General features: G+C 34.2%; 1 pseudogene; it reads left to right on the top strand.

Moving 5' to 3' along the window:
* Positions 1–97: 97 nt before the first annotated feature.
* On the top strand, positions 98–21112 carry LOC142636745 (beta-amyrin synthase-like; annotated as a pseudogene).
* Positions 21113–22042: the final 930 nt, after the last annotated feature.

Here is a 22042-nt window from a genome sequence, read left to right on the forward strand (position 1 = left end):
ATTTTGTACAACCCTAACTTTGATGTTAAAATTATGAGTGCTGAAAGATTGGTCATAATCACTGGTAGCCGTGCAGTTCTATTGAAGCTAAAACAGAATGTGGAGGCTGAAGATAGGAGAGGGTAGAAATGACCCTTACCTCTTTAGCACAAATAACTTTGCTGGAAGACAAACATGGGTGTTTGACCCTGAAGCTGGTACCCTAGAAGAGCGAGCTGAGGTTGAAGACGCTCGCCAAAATTTCCACAAGAATAGACGTCAAGTCAGGGCCAGCAGTGATCTTCTATGGCGAATGCAGGTACGTACCCTTCTAGCTAGCCTCCTTGCTCTCCTCTCTCCAATGTACACTGAAATGGTTTTTTTTACCGTCTTAGAAAAATTTTGACACCACTTTTATGAAAAATAAAAAAAATCATGAAATTTTTTTTTTTTCTGTTCTCATAAAAAGTTTCTAAAAATATTTCATAAATCAATCCAATAGAGCATTCATTAAATTTTTCTAAAAATATAATGGAAAACCAACTAATTAAGTGCAAAACACTCATCAAAAGTTTTGTCACCAAGATCCTCAGCACATAAGCCAACGAAACATGGTAGCATCTAAAAAGAATATTTTCTTTTTTATAAATCTCATAGATACGTTATCACTTCACACGAAAATATGTCCCAACTCCAAGATTATTAAATTAATCCTTACATAAATTTACTTAGCCATAACTGAATATTCCTCAAGTCCATTAGGACCTTTAATTCCATATAGATATTGTTTATTTTGGAAAAATCAATCATAAATATAAAATTTAAAATAAAACCCAATTTAAGAGAAAACCCCCTATCGATTACACCTAAAACTTAAGTAATCGTAATCAAATTAAAACTTTGAACCTGCAACTGAATATCTTAATTTCATGCGTAAACATTTTTTTTTTTGATAGGAAACGCTAAACTCTTATTCCATAATTAAGCAACATTTGTTACAGCTATGTGTTGAGCACAGCCTGCTCTATATGGCTCGGACAAGACTCCATCCATGCAACATAGCTATTTAAGGACTTTGCATACTGTGCGAGCATATGGGCAGGGACATTTCCCTGCCTTTTTGTGTGTGAGAAAGAACACGAGCTGAACCATCTTCCTTGCTGCTGGATGCCATCCACGATGAACTGAATCGAAGAGCTCGGCGTTGAAACACCCTGGGCTGCATCTTCTTCTGGCTTGAAAACACAGCTCCATCTATATTGACTTTATATTGCCCCTGCCTCGGTGTCTTCCATTTGACTGATTCCTGGCTCGCTGCTTCTGACTTCGTCAGCCCTTGATTGGCCAACTGATACTCATCCATCAAACCGAGAGCATGCTTCAATGTAGGCTTGCCAGTTCCACCTGTTCTTACAACATTCCTCTCTTTCCAAATACCCAAGCACACGGACACAAACTTCTCTGTTAATCCCGGTTGCGAGACCTCATTCCTCTGTAACGCCTCCATTACATCTAAAAAACTCCAGTTCAGTCCAATAGCGAAAGGAAGAATAATCTCCTTCCACCCCGAGACTTTATTTGCAACCCTTTGTTTTAAATTGGCGAAAGTATTGTGCTTTGATCGCCCCACCAAGGATGGTAGCCCAAGATAGGATTCATGAGGCCGAATGATATTTGCACCAAACATTGTCTTTATAGATTCCTTTATGTTATTCATGAGGCCGAATCATACGTAAACCTTTAATTTGAGATCAAAGTACTTAGATCATTAGAAGCCGCAAATTGTTCTAATTCCTAAGTCATAAATTCATAATGTTCACAATAAAGTTACAAAAACCTAATTAGATGTACTGGTAACATATTATGGATCCAATTGTATTTAAATATTACAAGAATGAAAAGCCCTAATTTAATGTAATAAATATATAATGCCTAAAGATACAATTCGTTAGATCACCTTAACCCAAACGTAATCTAACCTAAGAGTAATGAATTTTAATTTGGATCCTTATTTTTTTTTCTTAAGCATCTAATTTAATGGTTTAACGTCCAGAAAACAAAAATCCCCTATTTATGCATGAAACTTAAAATTTTAATTATTAAATAAAATTTCATAGCCGAAACATAAAAAAGACAGCCTAACCCTAGCGTTGAAATCTCTCAAATATTCCTATCAAAGCACTAAGAATTAAATATCACTAACATCAAATCATTAAAGAATAGGCTTGCCCTATATAAAACTCTAAACCTTCTTGTTTTTGTTTTCTTTAGAATCACATACCTGTACAAAATTTAAACACTTCCAAATCATAATAATTTACACTACAAGAAATCTGGGTTTAGGCGACGTTTGTAAAACGTCACTAAAAACCCAAAAAACGTCACTATAGACACAAATGGTCTATAGCGACGTTTGTTTTTGCGACGTTCAAAAACGTCGCAATAGAGCAGTCACTATAGGTTTATTGCGACGTTTCAAAAAACGTTGCCATATATTACTCTTTAGTGGCATTCAAAAACTTTTAGTGACGTTTTCTAAAACGTCACTAAATAATATACCATTTTAGTATGTAATGTAGGAAAATACATTTAGCGACGTTTTTGAAACGTCGCAAAAGCTGCTCATTATTTAAAAAAAAAATTTAAAAATGCTATATTAACCTGCTTAAAATTCAACATTAACTAACACAAGCTTGTAATATATCAAATGTACCTACTAATCATCAATATTCCACAATAACACATTAACCATAGATATATATATATATATATATATATATATATATATATATATATATATATTTGTATAATACCAATACATGTATCACTTTAACTAAGTGGGTTGGTTGCCTAAGATTAATTGTAGCTATTAAATTAAGTTTCTTAGTTAGTTAAAAACCCATTAATATATATGTTTGGAACATAGTCTATTTTGCAATCCTATTGTTCATTCCTTGCCATTGCTAGAAAGTATAATATTGAAAAACAAATACTAACATTCTAAAGAAATACTTACAATGATTCAGCCCTTGATCCTCAAGTCCTTTTGCCCAAGAAGCCAAATCTGAATAAGAGAATTTTCTACCAATTTCCAACCAAAATAGAAAAAAGCAAAAATTAGTACAAAACTCCATGACCCATTAAAGAAAAACCAAATCAAAGCAAACCCATAAGCCAAAAAAAAATACTTACACTCTAAAGAAACTTGAACAACAAAAACTTTAAACCAAAACTGAAAAATAGCAAAAATTAGCACAAAAACTCCATGACCCATTAAAGAAATACCATATCAAAGCAAACCCATAAGCCAAGAACAAATACTTACACTCTAAAAAAACTTGAACAATAAAAAAGAGGGAAAAAAGTATGGTGGTGGTAGTAGGTCCTAGTGGAGGTTGATGACGGCCACGGTGGCAATGGGTGGAAGGGAAAAGATGTGTGGTGGTTCTAAAGAAAATGTGTCACAAAGAAAAAACTAGGAACAAAGAACAAAGAAAAGAAAAGAAAAGAAGGGGACAATCAATAGTGAGCCTAAGAAAGAAAAGAGTGGGACACGGAGTGAGTTAATGGAAAGAAAGAAAAAAAAAAGTGTAGGCCAAAAAAAAAAAAAGAGGGAAAAAAAGTGTGCGAACCTGAAATCCAAAAGTTTAGAACATATAGCGACGTTTTTGAAACGTCGCTATAGAGTATTTGAAAGTGTTTGCTTTAATTAATATAGCGTGTTTTTTTTTTCCCACCAACAGGTGGAGACCATTTGCTGTAATCACTATAGCGACGTTTTCGAAACGTCGCTATAGAGTATTTGAAAGTGTTTCCTTTAATTAGTATAGCGCGTTTTTTTTTTCCCCACCAACAGGTGGAGACCATTTGATGTAATCACTATAGCGACGTTTTCGAAACGTCGCTATAGAGTGTTTGAAAGTGTTTACTTTAATCAATATAGCGCCTTTTTTTTTTCACCAACAGGTGGAGACCATTTGCTGTCATCACTATAGCGACGTTTCGAAAACGTCGCTATAGAGTATTTCTTTTTTAGACACATGCTCAGTACATTTTCTTTAATCACTGTAGCGACGTTTTAATAAAACGTCGCTATACACGAGATATGCGCTGCTAAAACTATACTTCTTGTGATGTTTTAAGAAACGTTGGTATTGTTTTGAGCTACAGCGACGTTTTTTAAAAAACGTCGCTAAAAGCTCAATCTTTAGCGGCGTTTTTAGAAAACGTCGCAGTATGCCACTTATAGTGGCGGATTTAAAAACGTCACTAAAAAAAACGCCGCCTAAACCCAGATTTCTTGTAGTGTTAATTCATTCAAATTTATAAAAAACGTGACTTTCTATTTTAATTTATTCAAAAAAATTTAATTTATTTCCAGTTTTTAATCTTTTTCAAATTTAAATCAAATATAATGTATGATTTTTTTTTTTTGGGTTCATTGTTGTATTGTTGTTCAGTCATCAACTAATGTAGTAGAATTCAATTTGTAACCTTAGCCTATATGAGTGTATCCCCTAAAGAAAATACTAACATTATTACCAATTTTATTTCAAATATATATATATATATATATATATATATAAATAAAAGTAGACCTCATGCGGGAATGCATGGGGTCTTACCTTGTGACACTCTAATTTTACATTTAGTATTTTTTTTACCACTTTTCGTTAATTTTTTTTTACTGTTACTCAAAATATCATATTAACTTATTTTCACTATTATTTTATTATATTCTAATTAATTGCCTAAGTTTATACCACACCTTTCTCTATTTTTCATGATTTTTAGCAAACCCACTGTTTTAGCATTAAAAACAAAAGCAAAAAATAATAATTCTAAGAAAAACACGGTTATGGAGGAATATTGGATAATATTAATATTGGTTGTTACATTGTTGCCTTTTCTTTACTATGTGGTTTGTCTCTCTATTTTTAATCTTTAACTCATTGTTATGATAAAGAAAATTTTTTCATTGGCTCTTTATATAGTTTGAGTAGGTTCATCTTTGTGATACTTTGTTACTAATTTAATTTTTAATATCTCAAAATGTATATGTTTCTTTGCTCTAATTATTAACTTAGTTTACTTTTTATTTTATTTAATATATGTATAGCATTCTTCAAAACCGTTTTACATAAAACATCACAACATTATTCGTACATCGCATAGGCAACTTACTAGTATTTATAAATTGCTGCAATAATGAATATAAGTGGAATCACTTCAAAAACATAAGAAATAAATTTATAAAATAATTATTTTTGTGTGTTTTTTAAACTTTAAAAGTGGACACATCAATTTACAAGGTATATATATATATAGATAGAGTAAATTACGTAGTATCCCAAGCATGATTCTCCAATCAATTATGCTTTCATTAGCCCTCGAAATGAATTAATGGTTTGATAATATAGTCGTGCCCCAATAAACCATAATATTAAAGAGCATAAGATTAAATTTGAAATGGTCAATTGGATTCGTCAAAGGGGGAAAAAATAACAAACCTTGGTATCTTTTAGTGTTCGTGTGAATTGGTTAAAAAGTGTCATTTTTAAATGTTCATAGGTACTCTAGGAAATTGTTGATGTTAGGTTCTAAGACCTTAGGGACTAATGTATTAGAACTTCAATGTGTATTGTATTGACAAACTATGATCAAAACATTTAGTCTAGGTTTAGACTTGTTCAAAGTTTGGTTTAATGTAAGTTTGGAATCGAGTAGTTGCAGGAAATTACTGTTCTATTTCTGCACGGCTCGATCGATCGAAGAATAGGCTCGATCGATCGAGAATCGTGCATCAAGAATTTTTCTGCAGAATTTTAAGTCGGCCCAAACAACAGTTCTAGCCCAACAAGGATTAGGGTTTCAAATTTATTTCTCCCACTATATAAAGGAAACCCTAAGCACGTTTTTAAAGGCTTCTAAGAGAAAGAAGAGAGTGCCTCTTTTTGTATCTAGGGTTTGTACCCAAAAACTCTCTTGAGTCTTTGTTGCTCATATTGCTGTTTGTGTGAATCTTTTGTGAGATCTAAGAGGTACTTGCCTTCACACAAGCTTAGGATTATCAAGAAGGAGATTGCTTCAAGAACTTGATGATCATTCAGTTGCTGCCATAAGAGCTTAAAGATACACAAGCGGGAGTGCTTGTATTTGCTGGAGAATCCAATAAAGAAGGAGTTCATGGTCTCGGAGCTTGCACGTGGTCGTGTCAGTAAGTTTTTACTAGTGAGTAGTAATAGGATGTTAGTGATCTAAGTCGCTATTGTACAAATTTCGATTATTTTATAGTGGATTCAGGTTTACCTTGAGGATAGATAGGTTAAATCTTCTCCAGGTTTTTTACTAGTTTGGTTTTCCTACGTCATCATATCTTTGTGTTTTTATATTCCGCACCTTACATTAATATGATTATATGATTGTGTTAACCTAGATCTGGAATTTGAACTAAGTAATAATTTGGCTTGTTAACTAGGTTAATCCAATTGTGTTTTAAGGGGTCTAAATAACTTAACAAGTGGTATCAGAGCGAGTAGCTCTTCTGTTGTAGATCTTTTGATCTCTGAGTTGATCTTTGATCCCTGTTATCATGGATAATCTTAAGTGTCTTATTGTTTTTGACTATGATGATTTGAATAAAAAGGATATTGTTGTTTTTGTTGATTTTATTGATGCCTGTGAAACTCTTCGTAAGGAATTATTAAAATCTTTGAAAATTGCTAAGAAATTCAAGGAAGAGTTAAAATTGGCTAATCTTGAAAAAGAGGAATTGTTTGTTAGATTAGATGAATCTAATAAAAAGAATAAATTTTTGAGAAATCAAATTTCCTCTCAAGATGAGAAGATGAAAAGCTTGGAACAAGAGTTAGTTGAATCTAAAGCTAAAATTGAAAATTTGACTAGTACCAAGCCTGTTGTTGATAACAGAAGTGTTTCTGTTTCTCTTAAACCTAAAATTGAGAAAGTTTATATCCCTCCTTTCAAGTGGAATAATAAAGAAAATGCTTATGTTGCTAGGTTAGGCAAAAGTAAAAGTTCTGATGTAGATGTTAAAGTTTCTCAACCCAAGTCTAAACCTGCTGTTAGAGAACATAATATATCTGTTTTTGTGCCTACCTATCACCTTTGTGGTGTTGTTGGTCATATTAAACCAAATTGTTCTTTGTTGAGGCAAAAACCAAAATCTGAGACTAGATTTGCTATTAGGAATACTGATGTTCCTAAATTTGTTCATGTTTGTCACTTTTGTGGTGTCTCCGGTCACATTCATCCTAACTGTCATAAATTGAAATTTGAACATTCTGTGTTTCAATCTAGGATATGTGATGATATTTCTCCTGCCATAAGTCCATATAAATTGTTTCATATGCTTTTAAAAAATTTAAGCTTGTTGGCTTGTGAAAAGAAATTGCAGGATTTTAGTCTTTCTTAGAAGATTGGTATAATCTCTCAAATACACTCTGCTTCTAATGGATTTTCACCAACAAAGCTGAAGACTCATGCCATATGGGTGAGAAAAGATTCTCTAAGGTGAGTGTTGTTTACTTGTCCTCGATTTAATTCTTTCAATTAATTGTGGACATGTTTTCTTTTAATTTTTGGTTGTTTTATTTTCTTTGGTTGTTTAGCTTAAAAACAAAAATCCAAAAACATTGAAAAATTTCAAAAAGACAAAAATATTTTATTTTGTGTCTTGTTTTATTTGTTTTGAGGATTACATGAGTTATAATATCTCTCTCTTGATTTAGAACATGCTTGACATTGTGGAGAAACTTGAATAGTATGTGTTATATAAGTGCTAAGCTATCTCTAATTTTGTGTGAGTATGTACTAGCTTGTACATGTACTTATGGGTTAATTAAGTAATTGATATTTCTTGGTTGTGTACCCTCTATAGCTTAGTTAAGCATTGTCATGCATTGCATTTGTATTTTTAATCATTTAGCATAATGTGTGCTTTTAGTTTTGGTTATAAAATTTTTTTTAAACCAAAAAGATTTTTATTTGTTTTGTATTACATATAATGGATTTGTAATCAAGGTTGACCATATTATCTTTACATAACATGTTTATGTACCTTGTTTAGCTTGGATGATCTTACTTTCTTGCACTTTACTAGTTTGAGTTTTGTAGTGCATGTTGTGTGGGAAGATGTTTACCCTCAAAGAGTTACACACTACACAAGTTACTCTTTGTTAAACTTGGTACATGATATTGTGTGTGAATTTGGTTTGGCCATCCAAGATTATGTGTTCTATGGTGTTTGAAGCAAAATATGGTTAAGAGTTTGAAAATCTTTGATTTTAAAGATCTGGATTGAATTCATGTGTTTTTGAAAAATTTTAATCTCATACTCATGCATTTCATTCATGAAATATTGTGCTTTGAGGAGTTTCTGCATTAAAATGCTTTGTTTTTCAAAATTTTGATTTTTCTAGATTTTCGATCGATCGAGTGTGTTTTTCGACCGATCGAAATTGCGATAAAAATTTGGGTTTGAATCTGCCTGGCTCGATTGATATTTGATCGATGCTCGACCGATCGAAACTGAAAAATTTTTAGTTTTTAAGTATTTGACCAAATTATTTTATGCATTATTTGTGTTTAGGATTCACATGCATTGCATTGATTTTTGTATCCATCTTGCAATTTTGCAGTCATATCTCTCATTGTTTTTATACATAATATGCATACACTTTGCTAAATTGGGTACTCAACTTGATTTAAAAATGGATTGATTAATTTTTGAGTCCTTTATATTTTCTAGTATATGTTATTTTTATGAGTGAACTATAGAAAATATTTTTCTTAAGAGATATGATGTATAATCAATGTGAAAATATTTTCTCTACTCATGCAATTGTTTTTGGGTCACATAATGTCAAGTTTGCATTTATTGAAAGAGAGAATATTTTTCTTCATGTGCATCCTCAATTTATTTTTTAAGTTTGGTTTGTGTCTTTTGATTTTTCCCCACCTCCTAAACTGTCCCCAAAACTGTTTTTTCCAAAACTTTGTTTTGTTTTTCCTATTTTTATAGTGGGAGAAGCTTGTTTTTCAACATTTGTTGTTCTTAGGGGGAGTTGTTGCTCTTCTTTGAGGGAGTTGTCTCTATTTTCTCTTATCTTCTATTGCGTTGTTTTCTGTTTACTGCCTTCACACAAGCTTAGGATTATCAAGAAGGAGATTGCTTCAAGAACTTGATGATCATTCAGTTACTGCCATAAGAGTTTAAAGATACACAAGCGAGAGTGCTTGTACTTACTGGAGAATCCAAGAAAGAAGGAGTTCGCGGTCTTGGAGCTTGCACGTGGTTGTGTCAGTAAGTTTCTATTGGTGGGTAGCAATATGATGTTAGTGGTTTAAGTCGCTATTGTACAAACTTCGATTCTTTCATAGTGGATTCAGGTTTACCTTGAGGATAACTAGGTTAAATCCTCCCCAGGTTTTTTAGCAGTTTGGTTTTCCTGGGTCATCATATCTTTGTGTTTTTATATTCCGCACTTTACACTGATATAATTATATGATTGTGTTAACCTAGATCTGGAATTTGAATTAAGTAATAATTTGGCTTGTTAACTAGGTTAATCCAATTATGTTTTAAGGGGTCTAAATAACTTAACAGTTGACATTGACACCCTGCTTTCTTTAATTTACAAAATAATTTCAGTTTTTAAGAGAGAAAAACTTCAAACAAACAATTCCACCAATAAAGATTGAGGATGGAGAGGAAATCACAGATGAAAAGGCCACAAATACATTGAGGAGGGCTGTCCATTTCTTTGCAGCCTTGCAGTCTAGTGATGGCCACTAGCCTGCTGAAAATTCTGGCCCGATGTTTTATGTTCCTCCCATTGTGAGTTACAACGTTGTCATTATTGTTCAATATTGCGATCATCATAGACTAGTTAATGACATGAATGCCACTTAATTATTTTGGTGTACAACTTCATCTAACTGCTAATTGTCTATATTAAATCCAAAAATATGCAAGTAATATGTTTCTACGTTACAAGACATCTTAATGCTATATTCCCTGCTGAATATCAAAAAGAAATCCTTCGTTACATATACAATCATCAGGTACATATTCTTTGATGTTTTACTGAATAAGTATTCTTTTTTTCTTTCTTTCTTTTTTTAAATAATTTTTTTAAAGTTCAAACTTCATGTATAGTAACTATGCTAAAAATATTTCAGCAAAAGCAATGTTATAAATGTATCATTTTGAATTAGAATTAAGATGGTGGTTGGGGATTACACTTAGAAGGCCATAACATCATGTTTTGCGTAGTTCTCGACTACGTTTGTATGCATATACTTGGGGAAGGGCCTGATGGTGGTCAGGACAATGCTTGTGCAAGAGCAAGGAAGTGGATCCTTGATCGTGGTGGTGTAACACACATACCTTCTTTGGGAAAGATCTGGCTTTCGGTATGTCCCTTTCTACAAAGTTTCAAATCAAATCATAGTTATACATTGATAATAATTTTTATTGTAAATTAAAATCTAATCATATTGCTTTCACTAAGAATGATTACTATTTGTTGGTAATTGTTAGTTTTAGACTCTTGAACACTCAAATTGTTTAACCTAATATAATGGCTAAGTAATTACTTAGGTCAATTATGTAGATCTAGGTTAAATAATGAAAGCTTGGATTTGTGTTAAAACACAAGAGCTTGTTTAGATCTCAAATTAAAAATTACGGCTCGGTTGATTTTACTCCAACTTATCTAAGTCCGGAAACAAGAGTAAAAGCGAGTGAACAAACACTAGAACCACTCTAAGTCATATTCAACAAATCACAACAGTAAAATGAAAGCTAAAAGAGTAGGGAAGAGAGATGCAAATACAAAATAACACGCCGATGTGTTATCAAAGAGGAAACTGAAGAATTCGGCGAAAAACCTCTCCGCCACCCTCCAAGCAGTAAATCGATCCACTAGACAATAAGTTAGGATACACGAATAGCAAAAGACCCTCCAAGCTTAGTCTACCCAATGCACCTAAGCCTTCCAAACTCCTACTCCAACAAGGCTTCTCGGAACCGTGTCTTGTCTAGCTTTCTAGATTAGGTCCCGTAATGTACCTGATTGCATCCGCTAAAACTTGGCTTCTTCCAATGCTTCCCAGCAGCACCAAAAACTCACTGGACACTCAGTATAGGTGTGGTAAGTGTTTGGGCTATCAGCCTCTCAAGGATTTAGAAATTGAGAGGTAGGAGTAGAGGAAAACCACAATGGATGGCATAGAGAATTATGGGTTTTCCAATCTCACACTCTCAAGGGTTGAGGCTAGGGTTTTCTCTTCTAAAAAGCTCTCTATTCAATATGTGGGTAATGATGGTATATATAGTGTGTATGAGGATGTAGTGGGGCAGATATGACAAAATAGCAAAACAGACTATTTCGCGGGTATCTCGCGGGATGGCCTTACCCGCGAGACACTCGTGAAAACTAACTGTCACCATCTGTCATGACTCTTCACATTCCAGTCATGTGCAAGGCACACGCATCACTTCACAAGATGCTTAATCACGAGATACTTGTGAGAATTCTTTTGTCTTCACATGCTTGAGCCTTCACATACTCTCTCTCTTTCACAAAACCCTTACAATAAAATCCCACATAAAGTATAGGGTATAAAAGATTGAACAAAATTACAATCAAATTTGGTACGGAATTAAAGCCAACACAAAATAGTTGGAAATCATAGCTTTACAAATAATAATAAATCATATCATACACAGCAGAAAAGTAAAGAATACAACGATATGATGACCTGGGAAACTAATAAAACAATCCAGTTTCAAGGTAAAAAATTTGGGGAGGATTTAACTTAAACAATCCACAAGGCAACAATTCACTAATAAAATAAAAGTTTTATAATTGATTTAACCTTAAATCTAATGCTACATCTTGTAATACTTACTCACGTGACCACACGTAGTTCCTAATCCACAGACTCTTCTATTTGAATTTGTTGCACACAAACACTCCATTTGTGACTGTGAGAGCTCCACTCAAAGCTTTAGATCATCAACTATGTTTGATCTTGTGATGAGAACAATTTCTACAACACTGGATCTTGAGTTTCTTCAAAAAATATTGTAAGTAGAAGATTTAAGAGAGTTTTGGGTATAGAAACCCTAGATCTATAATAGGAGGCACAAGAAGCACTCTTCTCTCTCTTTTTAAAACGTTCCTTAGGATTTTCTTTAAATACTAGGATTATTAGATCTGAAATCCTAATCACTTAATGGGTTTAATGAGCTGTTGGGCCTTAATTAAATTTTGTATAGATTAGTGTCTTGATTGGTTGAGCCTTCTTCTTGATCAACTTGGCGAATTTCGAATTTCCTGAACATGTAACTTCCTTGTTCATGTATTTTGACCTGCAACACCTTAACCATTGTCTAATATACCTAATAGACTCTATAATTTATATCCAGACAAGTTTATGCTCACAGTTTGCCAATTATTCTAAATTTTCAAAACTTAATAGTAATTAACTCTATTAAGCAATGTTCTCGAATTGTAGATACTTGGCGTGTTTGAATGGACTGGATGCAATCCAATGCCCCTGGAATTTTGGTTGCTTCTTTCATTTCTTCCCATTCATCCAAGTTCGTATAATATGTACTTATTACTTCATTAAATATAACATATTTTACAATTCTATTTAATTTAGATCCTTATTACATAGTGGAATGTTTCTGAACTCAGTTAGGATAATGTAGAAATAAGGTTTGCCCCTCTATTAGATGCCTCTGCCATTGTTGAGGTTTTACTCTTCTTCAACAATAGAACTTTCTATATTTTTATTTTAGTTAAAACTTATCAATTATTTTTTGTGCCTAAACTGTAGCCAATATGTGGATCTATTCTCGGTTGGTGTACATGTCTTTTTCATACTTATATGGGAAAATGTTTGTTGGTCCAATCACACCTCTAATTCTTCAATTAAGGAAGGAGCTCTATACATGGCCTTACAATGAAATTAAATGGATGAAAGTGCGGCATCTATGCGCGAAGGTGAGTTTACCTAATTTTCTCCTCGTGGTTGATACTTGTGCATTCACATATAGGCTCTTAATAACATTTTCATATGCATTGGTTCTTCAAAACTATTATTACAAGAGGATCTCTACTATTCCCATCCTTGGATACAAGATCTGCTTTGGGATAGTCTATACATATTAATTGAGTCTCTTCTTACTTGTTGGCCCCTAAATAAGTTGGTTAGAGAGAAGGCTCTTCAAGTAACAATGGAGCATATTCATTATGAAAATGAGATTAGTCGATACATTACCGTTGGAGTTGTGGAAAAGGTAATTCTATTCTATAGTCAAGCATAGCAATTAGCATGCCTAACTTAGGCTTTATAACATCAATACTAATGCCATTTGCACTTAACAGGCAATATGTATGCTTGCTTGTTGGGTTAAAGATCCAAATGGGGACTATTTCAAGAAACATCTTGCTAGGATGAAAGAATTCATATGGATTGCTGAAGATGGACTCATGATGCATGTTAGTACACATGTTTTGTAAAACAATTATGGAACATTTTACCTCTTTCTTGAAAACTTAAATTTGAGTTTATATTGAACAATCTATGATGATATTATTTAAAATAATTCCTTTATAGAGTTGCTTATGTAATCAGTATACATATACATAGATTAATATATGTCAATTTGAGCATAAGCCCAAACTCAGTATACGGAACTCCCCTTTATATTTTTATTTGTTAAAGGACATTGCAAGAAATACAGAAATTGTTGACCTTGATTTATGTAATCTATATGTAGAGTTTTGGTAGTTAATCGTGGGATGCTAGCTTGACCATTCAAGCTCTTCTTGCTAGTGATCTCACTAATGAAATTGGACCTATATTGGCAAAAGGGCACGACGTCATAAAAATATCTCAGGTATGATTTTCAATTCTTAAAAGACGTCCTTACCCAATATTGATAAAAAGTAATTGTATTCCCCTTAAACGTTGTAAAGGTTAGGGAAAATCCTTCTAGAGACTTTAAAAGAATGTATCATCACATCTCTAAAGGATCATGGACTTTCTCTAATCAAGATCAAGGATTACAAGTTTCTGATTGCACTGCAGAAGCTTTGAAGGTAAATAACTTTGTTTAATACTTGATTGAAATCTAGTCTTCCCTTTACCCGTAATCACTTGGTTTGTCACCAATTCTCCTTTGCTTTACAATGCTGCTTGCTTTTCTCAATGATGCCACTAGAGATTGTTGGTGTGAAAATGGAACCTGAGCAGTTGTTTGATGCTGTTAATATCCTACTTTCCTTACAGGTGAGGATTAACTTTCCCTAGTGGTGTATCTTTTTTTTGAGAATGCCTAGTGGTGTATCTTCATGCATACTTATTTTGAATTTGTAGGCATGAATATATCATTTATGTTACATTATTATAATAATTTTAGGACCATTCCTTTTCCTACAAGTATTCTATATGGCTAACTATGAGTGGTGGGGAAAAAGTGAATGGCCCATATAAAAGTGACTGTCAACCAGCCACATTTTGGCACATTAAATAGTTGTGTTCAATGGAGTGGTAAATGTATGTTGTGGTCTTAGAATAACTCACATTATTATGGATCAACAATTTTTAATAAGAAGAAAATTAATTAGCCAAATTTGAGAGAGACTTTTATTTCTAAAGCATCTACCCCAAAATTTTCTTTATTTTTTAGTATTTTCTATTGTTATAAAAATAAATAAAAGATCAACTCTTTAGGCATTGTGAAATTCACTTTGAAGGAACTTTGTTAATCTTTCTTAATTAGCAGGTTATTTATTTCCTCAGTATTTTACTATGTTTATGTCAATAATGCAAAGTAAAAATGGTGGTTTAGCAGCTTGGGAGCCTGCAGGAGCTGGGCATTGGTTGGATGTTAGTACCTTAACCAAATTGAATGATGTTGAAAGAGTCTTTTAGAAATACATTAAAATTATTTATGTTGATAAATTAATGCTTAGTTATCTTTTCATCAATAGGGGTGGTTCCAATGGATAAAAAAACACCATATTGATTAAAAGATGAGAGAAAGACGCTTCAGATTATTTGGTCATGTTCATAGAAATGCGTTAATGCACTGGTGAGGGGGAAAAAAAGAGTTATTCAAGTTGAGAGAATAAAAAAAAGGAGAGAAAACAAATAATTTTAATAGAATTAATAAAAAATGAGTCATATGGTTTTAGATAAAATATATTTATTGAAAAAAAATATATATGTTGCTATCAACTTTTACTAGTCTATTGAGTATTAATAGTCAATCCTCACAAATTTTGGAACCAAGTCTTGATTGTTATATCATATATTTGTGAAAAATTAATCATCTAATTTTTTCCCCCTCTCAACTTCTTAATCCCATAGAATTCTTGGAGGATATTGTTGTTGAGCATGAGTATGTTGAGTGCACTGCATCAACAATCCAAGCTTTAGTTTTGTTTAAGAAGTTGCACCCAGAGCATAGGAAGAGAGAGATTGACAGCTCCATTAGAAATGCGGTTAGGTACATTGGAGACACACAAATGTTCGATGGTTCATGGTAAGTTACTAGATTGGTTCACTAAATACGTTCGATTTTAAAGTTATTGTTAACATATATAGTGTTGTGGGCTTTAGACCCAACTAGTTTACTTGTATAGCACTCTTACTTGTACTACACTCATATTTACTTGTACTACACTCATATTTATTTGTACTGCACTCATATGCCTACTATATAAAGGCACTCATGTATATTCTTTCAGTGAGAAATATAATACTATTGAATTTAGTATTTCTAACATGGTATCAGATTCACTGCTCTGACCTTTTCTTAGCAGTCTTGTCTTTATTGGTAGTGCTCTATTCTCAACATTGCTTCCGCCATCACAGCAACCAACGCAGTTTTTCGCCGTAGAACCTCCGACGTCTTCCAGTTGTTGTCCTTGGGTTCCGGACCTGCAGCCTCCATCGTTGAGGAGTACCGCACCACACAGACTACTGCACTTACTATCTCCATTGTGCATCTTGCTCCAATAAATATTTTTCAATCCAGGTGCTCCTTACCTAGTTTTTCGCGTAGATTTCATTTTTGCAATCCATTTTTGCATATTTTACTTCTAAGTGAAGAATAAGGACATGTCTTCTTCCTTTTGCAATAATCGTTGCCAACAATCCAGCAAACATTTTTGTGTTTTGGCCATAATATTGAGACTTGCTTTCAGCACAATAAATCAGCTGTTTCAATTTCTGCTGCCACTATTGCTAACATTGAGAGTGTCCAACCAATGGGTCCTGTCTCTGCATAGTCTAAGTCTTCAGGTCGCACTTTCACCATGACCACAGATGACCTTAAAAACATCATCGCCAATGTCATTCGTATGGTTGGTAATGCATCTTATTCCTCTTCTCTCTCAGCTTTATCCGATATGTCTCCTTCCTCTTGGCTTATGGATTCTACTTGTTGCAATCACATGACACCTCACTCGTCCTTATTTTCTGAACTTAAACCTGCACCACACTCTCTAACTATTCGCACAACAAATGGTTCCACAATGTTTGGTCATAATATAGGTTCCGTTTCAACCTCCAAACCCTCCGTTTCTGGGGTCTTTAATGTTCCTGACCTTTCTTATAATTTGTTTTCTGTGGGACAATTAGTTGAGTTGGGTTATCGAATTATATTTGATTATTCTGGGTGTATTGTGCAGGATCCAAGGACGGGACAGGAGCTAGGGACCGGTCCCAGAGTTGGGCGTATGTCTCCCGTGGACAACCTTTGTCTTCCACTTGTTGCTCCTGTTTCTATTGCCGCAGCTGCTACAGTTTCTTCTATTCCTTCTCTTGCTCTTTGGCATGCTCGACTTGGTCACACATCTTCTTCTCGTGTACAACAATTGGCTTCTAGAGGTTTGTTAGGTTCAGTGTTTGCAGAAAATTTTGATTGTGTTTCATGTCAATTAGGAAAACAACCAGCTTTGCCTTTCAATTCTAGTGAATCTATATCCACTGATATCTTTGACCTTATTCATTCTGATGTTTGAAGACCTTCCTCTGTCTCTAGTATTGGTAGATCTCGATATTTTGTTGTCTTTGTTGATGATTACTCTCGCTATAGCTGGATCTTTAATATGAAACATCGTTTTGAATTATTGCAAGTGTATTCTAATTTTGCAAAAATGGTTGAAACTCAATTTTCTAAACGTATCAAAATTTTTCGATCTGATAATGCTCTTGAGTATACTCAATATGCTTTCCAAGCTGTTTTGTATTCCTATGGCACTGTTCATCAACTAACTTGTCCAGGTACCTCTCAGCAAAATGGTAGAGCCGAATGAAAACTTCGTCATATTCTTGACACTGTTCGTGCTCTTCTTCTCTCTGCCAAAGTTCCTGCTCCTTTTTGGGGCAAAGCTTCTCTTCATGTTGTTCATGCTATTAATCGTATTCCCAGTCCTGTCATCCAAAATCAAACTCCGTATGAGCGCCTTTTTAGGTCACCTCCAGTCTATCACCACCTACGCTCATTCAGCTCTGCTTGTTTCGTTCTTCTTCAGCCACATGAGCATAACAAACTTGAGCCTAGGTCAAGACTTTGTTGTTTTCTTGTCTATGGCGAAACTCAAAAGGGGTATTGGTGTTATGATCCTATTTCTCATCGTCTTCGTATCTCCCGCAATGTTGTCTTTTGGGAACATTGCCTCTTTGTCGAGCTCTCTCACTTCCGTGCTTCTCTATCTTCCTCTTCTGTTTTAGATCTATTTCCAGATGAGACACAAATTCCTTCTGTAGCTGCTCCTGACCCTCCTATAGCTGATCCTAATCCTCCTGTAGCTGCTCCTGATTCTCCTATTGACTTCTCTGTCAAACCACCAAAAATCCTTGATCCCTTTCCTAGTTCCCCCTTTAATGAACAGGTGGAAGATGAACAGATCGAAGACGAGCTACCTAACCCTGATCTTGGTTCCCCTGCTCCTATTCTGCCTGAAGATCATGCACAAGACATTCCACCTCGTCACTTAACTCGGGTAAGGTCCATTCCTGCACATTTACTTGACTATCATTGTTACACTGCCCTTGCTACACTGCACGAGCCTCACACCTATCGTGAGACTTCCACTAACCCTTTATGGCAGATTACAATGAAAGAAGAACTTGATACATTATCTAAAAATCATACTTGGGACTTGGTCACTCTCCCCCCTAGGAAATCTGTGGTTGGTTGTAAGTGGATCTACAAGATTAAGACTCGCTCTAATGGGTCCATTGAGCACTACAAAACTCGTCTTGTTGCAAAACGTTTTACACAGGAGTATGGGATTGATTATGAAAAGACCTTTGCTCCGGTTGCTCGTATCTCATCTGTTCGTGCCCTCTTAGCTGTTGCTGCTGCCAGTAAATGGGATCTTTTCCAAATGGATGTCAAAAATGCATTTCTTAATGTGGATTTAAGTGAAGAAGTTTATATGCAACCTCCTCCTGGACTCTCTATTGAATCAAATGAGGTTTGTCACCTTCGACGTGCACTTTATGGCCTTAAACAAGCTCCACGTGCTTGGTTTGCCAAATTCAGCTCTACAATCTCTCGTTTGGGTTACATGGCCAGTCATTATGATTCTGCCTTATTTCTTCGTTGCACTGACAAAGGCACTATTTTACTTCTCCTGTATGTGGATGATATGATCATAACTGGTGATGACCTCAGTGGCATTCAAGAACTCAAGGATTTTCTTAGTCAGCAGTTTGAGATGAAAGATCTTAGACATCTCAACTACTTCTTGAGCCTTGAAATCACTCATTCTACAGATGGACTTTACATTACTCAAGCCAAGTATGCCTCTGAACTCTTGTCTAGAGCTGGACTCACTGATAGCAAGACTGTTGACTTTCCAATCGAGCTTAATGCGCATCTGACTCCCTCAGGGGAGAAACCATTGTCTAATCCCTCTCTTTATAGACGCTTAGTTGGCAGCCTAGTTTATCTCACTGTTATTCGTCCAGACATTTCTTATGCTGTTCACCAGGTGAGCCAATATCTATCTGCTCCACGATCGACTCACTATGCTGCTGTTCTGCGCATTCTTCGGTACGTAAAGGGCACTCTCTTCCATGGTCTTTTCTACTCTGCTTAATTTCCTCTTGTTCTCCGTGCATTTTCTGATGCTGATTGGGCAGGAGATCCCACTGATCACAGGTCCACCACTGGTTATTGCTTTCTTCTTGGTTCTTCTCTGATTTCTTAGTGAAGCAAGAAACAAACTCATGTGACCCGTTCTAGTACTGAAGTAGAATATCGTGCCCTTGTTGATATCACATCTGAGTTTCTTTGGCTACGATGGCTTCTCAAAGATTTAGGCGTGTCTACATCCTCTGCTACTCCTTTTTATTGTGACAACAAGAGTGTCATTCATATTGTTCACAATGATGTCTTCCATGAATGGACTAAACACATCGAGATCGATTGTCATTTTATCCGTTATCATCTTATCCATGGTGCTCTCAAGCTAATCTCAGTCTCCTCTACAGATCAACTTGCAAATATCTTCACCAAGTCACATCCTAAGGGACGCCTTCGTACTTTGGTTGACAACCTCAAGTTGGTCTCACATCCACCTTGAGTTTGAGAGGGGCTGTTAACATATATAGTGTTGTGGGTTTTAGGCCCAACTAGTTTACTTGTATAGCACTCTTACTTGTACTACACTCATATTTACTTGTACTGCACTCATATGCCTACTATATAAAGGCACTCATGTATATTCTTTCAGTGAGAAATACAATACTATTGAATTTAGTATTTTTTTTCTAACAGTTATCATTATTATTATTATTATTATTATTATTATTATTATTATTATTATTATTATTATTATTACGGTTCTACATAGATGTATGTATTACAGAATAATTACGTGATGAATCTTCCCTACAGGTATGGAGCTTGGGGAATTTGTTTTATCTATGGTACATAGTTTGCATTAAGTGGATTGGCTGTGGTTGGCAAGACTTACCACAATTGTCCTACCATCCACAAAGCTGTTGATTTTCTACTTGGAACACAAAAAGATGACGGTGGTCGGGGCGAAAGCTATCTTTCATGCCCAAACAAGGTAGTGTTTCACACTTTCACCAATAATGCTTATGCAATAAGCCTTTTGATTTTTTTTTTAATTTTAATTAATACCTTTCATTATATATGTTAAAATATAAATAAGAATATATATATATATATATATATGTAGAAGGAAAAAACACAATGTAAGAAAAGTATTATCGTGATTCGTCGGGATGAACTAAGTTCATAGAGAAAAGCTTTTAGATGTTACATGCATCATTAACGTGAAAAAAATTAGATAATAAAAAAATATTTTCAAAAATAAAAATAAGATAGCATCATTAAAATATGAGAAAATATTTTGTTACAGATGATTGCATGCATGGTCCTAATATATTATCTTGCGAATATAATATCTATGAAAAAAAGAAAAATAACAAACTCTTTATGCTTAATAATGTAGGAATATGTAACTTTGGAAGGAAATCGATCTAATTTGGTACAGATTGCATGGGCAATGATGGGGCTTATTACATATTGTGGTATCATATACTTTTCGTGAATAATTCTAATAGATAAAATTTTACTTGTAATAGGCTAAAATAGACCCAAAACCTCTGCATTGCGCGGCAAAGTTGATAATCAATTCTCATGGAAGATGGAGATTTCCCTCAACAGGTATCTTCTTATTTGGCATTCAAATAAAATAAAGAAAGAAAAAGATGCAAGAAAAATTGCAGTAAGGAAAATAGTTTTGCCTTTGTCTAGTAAATTTTGAACAGAGACCCAACTTATTGAAGCATGAATTTCTATTTCAGAATTCAGATAAAAAGGGGAGAAAGAAAAATTAAAACATGTATTATATTATGCTTTAGTTTTACTTACAATACTTTCTGACCACTTATCACATGTTATTATATATGGTAGGAAACCACTGGAGTCTTTTTCAAGAATTGCACGTTACACTATGCAGCATTTAAAAATATTTGTCCATTGTGGGTACTTGCAGAATACCGCAAGAGCGTTCCATTGCCACCCAGAACTATGTAACTCAAAGATGCATAGCGAATAGTTAATTCTGTTGGAACCATTTAGTTTTTGTCTATCCATCAATGCCTTCTCTTTCTCTTTAATTAGCAGCAATTCATGACGGTATAGAAGTTTATTACAGGCACCAGAATAAATGGGAGCAAGTAATATGTACAACATTATATGAAAATGTGATACTGCTGAATTATTATTAAATGGGTTTGTGCATCTTGTTAAACAATGGTATTTGTTTTTGATGAACTAGTCAAAAAATGGGATAAACAATGAAATGATAAAAAAGAAGCAAACTACGCTTTTCCTGGTTTAAAATCAAAGTTTTGCACGTTGGGTGGAAACATAATGCAAGATGGTGCACTATTACGTGTTGGGTGCAAGTAATCATGTAAAGGTTTAATGGGCAACTCTTCTTCATTCATGGTGTATGTTGTTTGTGAATATGTACTCAAAGAACTAGATGAACTAGACGAATCAAATAATTTTACAAAGAGAGCTTCAGAATCCGTATCAGGTCTCTTTGCAAATCTACCATATTCGTCCCTAAATCTATTTTGCATATCACAAAATAAAAAAGAAAGGAACGAGTTTACTGGGTTTGAAAATCTCAACACCAGTCAATTTATTCCTCTTCTGCTCCTTGCTTTGCACCTTTTCCCCAGCAATGGTGCCAAAAACTGATGTTGTCCAATTTTGTAACGGAATTGTAGTGTAGCGAAGGTTGTCGTTCCACCGAAAAAAGGAAAACAAGAGCACATCAAAAGATCAATAATATATAGAAAAATATGATTGAAACTTCGGAAAAATAAAATTTGGTAAAATTCAATAATTAAAATCAATAGGGCGTTAGAGTTTGTCCATCAATATTGTTAAGCATCCACTACCAATTCAATTTAGTATGCAATCGGGTAAGTAAATACACAAACTATCCGATTG

Source organism: Castanea sativa, chromosome 5 (genome assembly GCF_040712315.1).
Source record: "Castanea sativa cultivar Marrone di Chiusa Pesio chromosome 5, ASM4071231v1".
Lineage (NCBI taxonomy): Eukaryota > Viridiplantae > Streptophyta > Magnoliopsida > Fagales > Fagaceae > Castanea > Castanea sativa.